This window comes from Triticum dicoccoides, chromosome 7A (genome assembly GCF_002162155.2).
Source record: "Triticum dicoccoides isolate Atlit2015 ecotype Zavitan chromosome 7A, WEW_v2.0, whole genome shotgun sequence".
NCBI classification, from domain to species: Eukaryota; Viridiplantae; Streptophyta; class Magnoliopsida; order Poales; family Poaceae; genus Triticum; species Triticum dicoccoides.
Genome location: NC_041392.1, coordinates 161,071,529 through 161,077,528, shown reverse-complemented (window position 1 = coordinate 161,077,528; position 6,000 = coordinate 161,071,529).

Sequence of the window (6,000 nt, the reverse complement as noted above, 5' to 3'; positions counted from 1 at the left end):
GCGGCTCTCGGGGCCTTCTGTGCCCGCATCATACGCGGGCTCGTCGGAGAGGTGGATCTCGCCAACAAGATCGGCGAGGCAGCTCGCCGCACAAGCGACCTCCACGTCGTGCAGCACGTCGGTGCAGACGCCGTCTGGTGTGCCAGGCAGGCTGCGCTCGCCAGGAAGGAACAAGGTTCCCGTCCAGAACAGGTCTCCGGGAGACAGTGCACCTCGCCCCACGGTGGGCGCCAAATGTCGGGGGTTGGGTGCGACATGTGCCAATGGATGGCTTATCATGGTGGGATCGAGTAGAACGTCGCTGGTGCCTGGAAGCGGGATGAGGTGTAGACACGAACGTCGGCATACTTTACCCAGGTTCGGGGCTCTCCTAGGAGATAACACCCCTAGTCCTGCTCTGTGGGGTCTCCGCATGATCACTAAGTGTCACATGCCTAGTTCTGGTATGGCCTAGACTAGCCAGTCATGTGTGCATCATGTTTAAATTTCATTTAATTTTGAAATGGGGATTTGTGAAACCCTCAGAAATCATTTCTGGAATTAACCCAGATAAAAAATTGCTCCAAAAAGGTCCAAGAAAATGTTCATGTTGCTCTTTGAAAATATTGGTCAGTATTAAAATTCAAACCAATATTATTAGGAGCTCATAGATATTTATTTTGGCCATTTCGAATTAATGCAATACTTATTTGCATTGGATATATATATGTTATATATTTTATATATGTCCAAAAATTATGCTAGTTGATGAGGAGCTCTGGAATAATACCATTAGCTCCTACAAAAATTGGCATAAGAAAATAAATTAGTTTAGTATTATTTTTAAGTAGAAACAAATGTCAGAAAATAGAAAACAAAACAAAATAGAAAGAAAGAGGAAAGGGGAACCTTACCCGGGCTACTTACCTGGTAGCCCAGTGGCCCAACAGGCCGGCCCAGCCGACTGGCCAGTGCCAGTCGTTGTCTCCACCGCGCCAGGAGGATAGGGGCGTGTGCCCGCGGCGCGCAAGCACGCGTCCGGCCACCTCCTGCCTGTCAGCCTCACCCCCCCGTCGCCTTGGACGACGCCACGCGCTGCCCCGCACCTCTCTCTCTCGTGGCCTCCCCTCCTCTCCCTCGGTCTCTCCCGCGAACCCCGAGCGCTGCTGTCGCCGTCGTTCGCCATTATCGCGCCCACCGCCATGGCCTCGCCCCTCCGACGTGCCCAAGAACTCCGCGCCGTCTTCCGCGTCCTCGAAGCCAAGCCACACACCTCGGGAGGCCCTGGAGCGCCGCCATCACCATCGTCTTCGTCGCCGGCTGCCCGAGATCAGCGACGACGCTCCGGCCGCATCAGTGCTTCCCCGAGCTCGTTGATGCCTCCGCTGGATCCGCCGTGAGCTCTACTTTGTTTCCCCCTCCTCCATGTGCTCGTTTGCCCCATCTAGCTAGCTCAACCACCGCACCCGCGAGCACCTCGCCCCCGTCCATGTCGCCGTCGTCGTTCTGGCCCGCTTTCGCCCAAACCAAGCGCGTCACCGTGCTCCTGGTGACACCAGGAGGCCGTAGAGGCACTCCGCAGCCCATGTCGTGCCCCATAGCTCGATCCCGCCCGAACCCGCGCGTCGGCCGCTGCCCTGAGCTTCGCTCCGACGAGCTCCGGCCACCCCAGCTCCTCCGACCTGCTTCGTTGGATGCATGAGAGCCCGGGCTATGCCCCTGTGACCTTAGTTGCCGCCCCGTGGCCTGTAACGCGGACGCCCCCATGTCCAGAGGTCACCGGCGTTAACCTCGCCGGCCCGACGTGCGGGCCCGACCTGCCAGGTGATTAGCTTAAGCTAATCACCACTTAGTTAACCTTGAGACACTAACGGTGGGTCCCAGCGCCACTAATTGTAGTTAGATTAGTAAAAGAACCTGTTAACTAACTGAGTCACTGGCGTGTGGACCCCACACGTCAGGTTTGACTTGGTCAGCCGTGGTTGACTCGCTGACTTCATGCCACTATCATGCTGACGCAGTTATTCATTTTCTGGTATTAAAATAAATCAGGAAAATCCAGAAAATGATATAAACTTCAAAAATTCATAGAAATTCAACCATAGCTCAGATTGAAATAATTTATATATGAAAAATTATCAGAAAAATGCAATCTATCCATATGTACCATTTTCATGCATGACAAACCAACTTATACCTGCTGTATAGGTGAAAACACATGAATGGCATTTATAAGAGCTCATTTGGGAGATGCATTTGAACCTTTGGTTCAAATGGACTTCAACCAAATGAATGCTAGTTGCATTAGATCAAACAACATCACATCTTCATGTGATGTTCATGCATCATATTATTGCATATGCTTGTGTATTGATTACCGACACCGTTCCTTCTCGACAGGTCCTGCTCCGGAGACCGATCTAGAGTACCCGTCTGAGGAGCAGTGCCCCCTGTTGATCTACCAGGCAAGCAAACCCCCTTGTTCATTCCGATACAATCCTACCCTCTCGCTGCTGCTCTCATTTATTGCATTAGGACAACAATGATTCAACTGCTACTTTATGCTGCGGTAGTTGAACCCATTCCTTTGCATGACCTGTCATTGCCACAGTAAATAGTTGAAACCCACTAGCATGTGTAGGAGTTGATTGAGCCATGTTGTGTTCCTACCATGCATTACATGCTATTGCTTAGAGTATTTCAGGTCTGATTCATTGGGAATGAATTGGAGTACAGTGCTATGTTCTAATGTTGAGAGTTAAGTGTGTGAACACGATTTGGTAAAGGTAGCGGTGAGAGGCCATGTAGGAGTACATGGTGTTGGAAATATGCCCTAGAGGCAATAATAAAATGGTTATTATTATATTTCCTTGTTCATGATAATTGTCTATTGTTCATGCTATAATTGTGTTATCCGGAAATCGTAATACATGTGTGAATACATAGACCACAACATGTCCCTAGTGAGCCTCTAGTTGACTAGCTCGTTGATCAATAGATGGTTACGGTTTCCTGACCATGGACATTGGATGTCATTGATAACGGGATCACATCATTAGGAGAATGATGTGATGGACAAGACCCAATCCTAAGCATAGCGCAAGATCGTGTAGTTCGTCTGCTAAAGCTTTTCTAATGTCAAGTATCTTTTCCTTAGACCATGAGATTGTGCAACTCCCGGATACTGTAGGAATACTTTGGGTGTGCCAAACGTCACAACGTAACTGGGTGACTATAAAGCTGCACTATGGGTATCTCTGAAAGTGACTGTTGGGTTGGCACGAATCGAGACTAGGATTTGTCACTCCGTATGACGAAGAGGTATCTCTGGGCCCACTCGGTAAGACATCATCGTAATGAGCTCAATGTGATTAAGTGTTGGTCATGGGATGATGTGTTACACAATGAGTAAAGTTACTTGTCGGTAACGAGATTGAACGAGGTATTGGGATACCGACGATCGAATCTCGGGCAAGTAACATACCGATTGACAAAGGGAATTGTATACAGGATTGCTTGAATCCTTGACATCGTGGTTCATCCGATGAGATCATCGTGGAACATGTGGGAGCCAACATGGGTATCCAGATCCCGATGTTGGTTATTGGCCAGAGAGTTGTCTCAGTCATGTCTACATGGTTCCCGAACCCATAGGGTCTACACACTTAAGGTTCGATGACACTAGGGTTATTAGGAAGATTTGTATGTGATTACCGGATGTCGTTCGGAGTCCCGAATGAGATCCTGGACATCACGAGGAGTTCCGGAATAGTCTGGAGGTGAAGATTTATATATGGGAAGTCATCATACGGTCACCGGAAATATTCGGGGGTATACTGGTATTGTACCGGGACCACCGGAGGGGTTCCGAGGGTCCACCTACCCCAGAGGGCCTTATGGGCTGTAGGTGGAAGGGAATCCGGCTCTAGTGGGTTGGGCGCCATCCCCCCTAGGGCCCATGCACCTAGGGTTTTGGGGGAACCCTAAAGGGGGGCACCCCCCCTTTGCTTGGGGGGCAAGCCCCCTCCCCCTTGGCCGCCGCCCCCCTCTAGATCTCATCTAGAGGGGCCGGACCCCTTCCCCCTTCTCCCTATACATAGAGGGGCGAGGGGAGGCTACAGGACCACATCCAAGGCGCAGCCCCTCCCCTCCCCAACACCTCTCCTCCTCCACGTGAGCTTGGCGAAGCCCTGCCGGAGAACTGCCACTCCATCACCACCACGCCGTCGTGGTGCTGTTGGAGCCTTCTTCCTCAACCTCTCCCTCCTCCTTGCTGGATCAAGGCGCGGGAGACATCAACGGGCTGCACGTGTGTTGAATGCGGAGGCACCGTTGTTTGGTGCTTAGATCAGATTCGGCTGTGATCTGAATCGCTACGTGTACGACTCCTCCAACCGCATTCTTGCAATGCTTCCGACTCACGATCTTCAAGGGTATGGAGATGCACTCCCCTCTCGTTTCTAGATACTCCATAGATTGATCTTGGTGATGCGTAGAATTTTTTTAATTTCTACAACGATCCCCAACACAAGGTGGGTTGTCTCACTGGAACCGTCCCTAAGAACTGAGTTCTGTGTATGTTGTCCAATGACTAGATACTACCACACATTGGAATGCTTAAGTGCCCCTCTTGACTTATTAACCAACTTGATCTTTGTCCAGGAGTTGCAAATAGTTTCTGGTGTTTGTAGGTAGTGCTATTTTTCTACCGAGTGGCACCCGGCAGGGTGGGCTTGGGACAGACAAGGCACAGGTGGCACGGTGTACCAAGTGGCACCCGGATGGTGGTCTTGGGAACCCTGCTCACATCGTTTGGGGCCGTGAGCGAAACCTCGGCCGGATCTCCTTGCGGTTGGAACCCGAATAGGTGAAAAACCTGGACTAGATTCTTGCGTGGTTAGTCAGGTCGTGGTCGACACCCTCGCCAGGCTTCCGCTTGAAGGTTGTCGAGGTACATGACATGTACATGGCGGTAAGTGGCGAGAGCGTGTGTAAAGAAGTACACCCCTGCAGGGTTATCATGATCTATTCTAATAGCCGAGGTCCAGGGTTATGGACTTCTTGGATGCTTACATGGTACATAGACAACTTGAAATGGATACTCTAAAATGCTCAAGACAAGTGTGAGTGCTATGGATGTCCTTCTCGTAAGGAGACGGGAATGAATCCATAGTACTGTATTGATGTGGTGATTAGTGGACTCGTGTGCGCTTTCTTACCTCAAAGAAGTTACTCGTAGTCGTAGAACAGGATAGCCACTGAGTCAAAGCTGGCTTGCTGCAACTAAACCCCACATTGCCTTCTTGATACTAATGCATGTATGATAGGATCTGATGTAAGTCTTGTTGAGTACCTTTGTACTCACGTTTGCTTAATTTATGTTTTGCAGATGAGACAGCTGTCTCACTAGTAGTTCCGCTTGGACTTTGACGAGTAGCTTGTTACCTCAGCTACGATCTTGTACCCTTGGGAGGGTCTTATAGATAGTCAGGCTACTCTGCATTTTTCTTTTGTAGTTGTTTGTACTCAGACATGTAATGCTTTTGTTGCTTGTATGCTCTGAATGATGGGTCATGTGACCCCTGTTTGAATTAAATGCTATGTGGCTCTTTTGGGCCTTTATCTATATGAGTTTGTGTTATGTTGTGATGCCATGTTGTACAGCACATACTTGCATGTTATGCGTACGTGTAACGTGTATTGCTATGTGTGGGATCCGACAACCTAGTTGTCTATCCTTGATAGCCTCTCTTATGGGGAAATGTAGTCTAGTGCTTCCACCGAGCCATGGTTGTCCGCTATAGCCCGGTTTACCGGAGTCCTACTAGCCCAGCACTACTGCTCCGGAACACTTAGACTAGCCGGCATGTGATTCACTTCGTTCCTGTGTCTGTCCCTTCGGGGAAATGTCACGCGGTGACTTTCCAGAGTCCTGCTAGCCTACTATAGCCCGGATTCCCGGAGTCCTGTTAGCCCAGTTGCTACAGCCTGGATTCACACGCTGATGACCGACATGCTCGA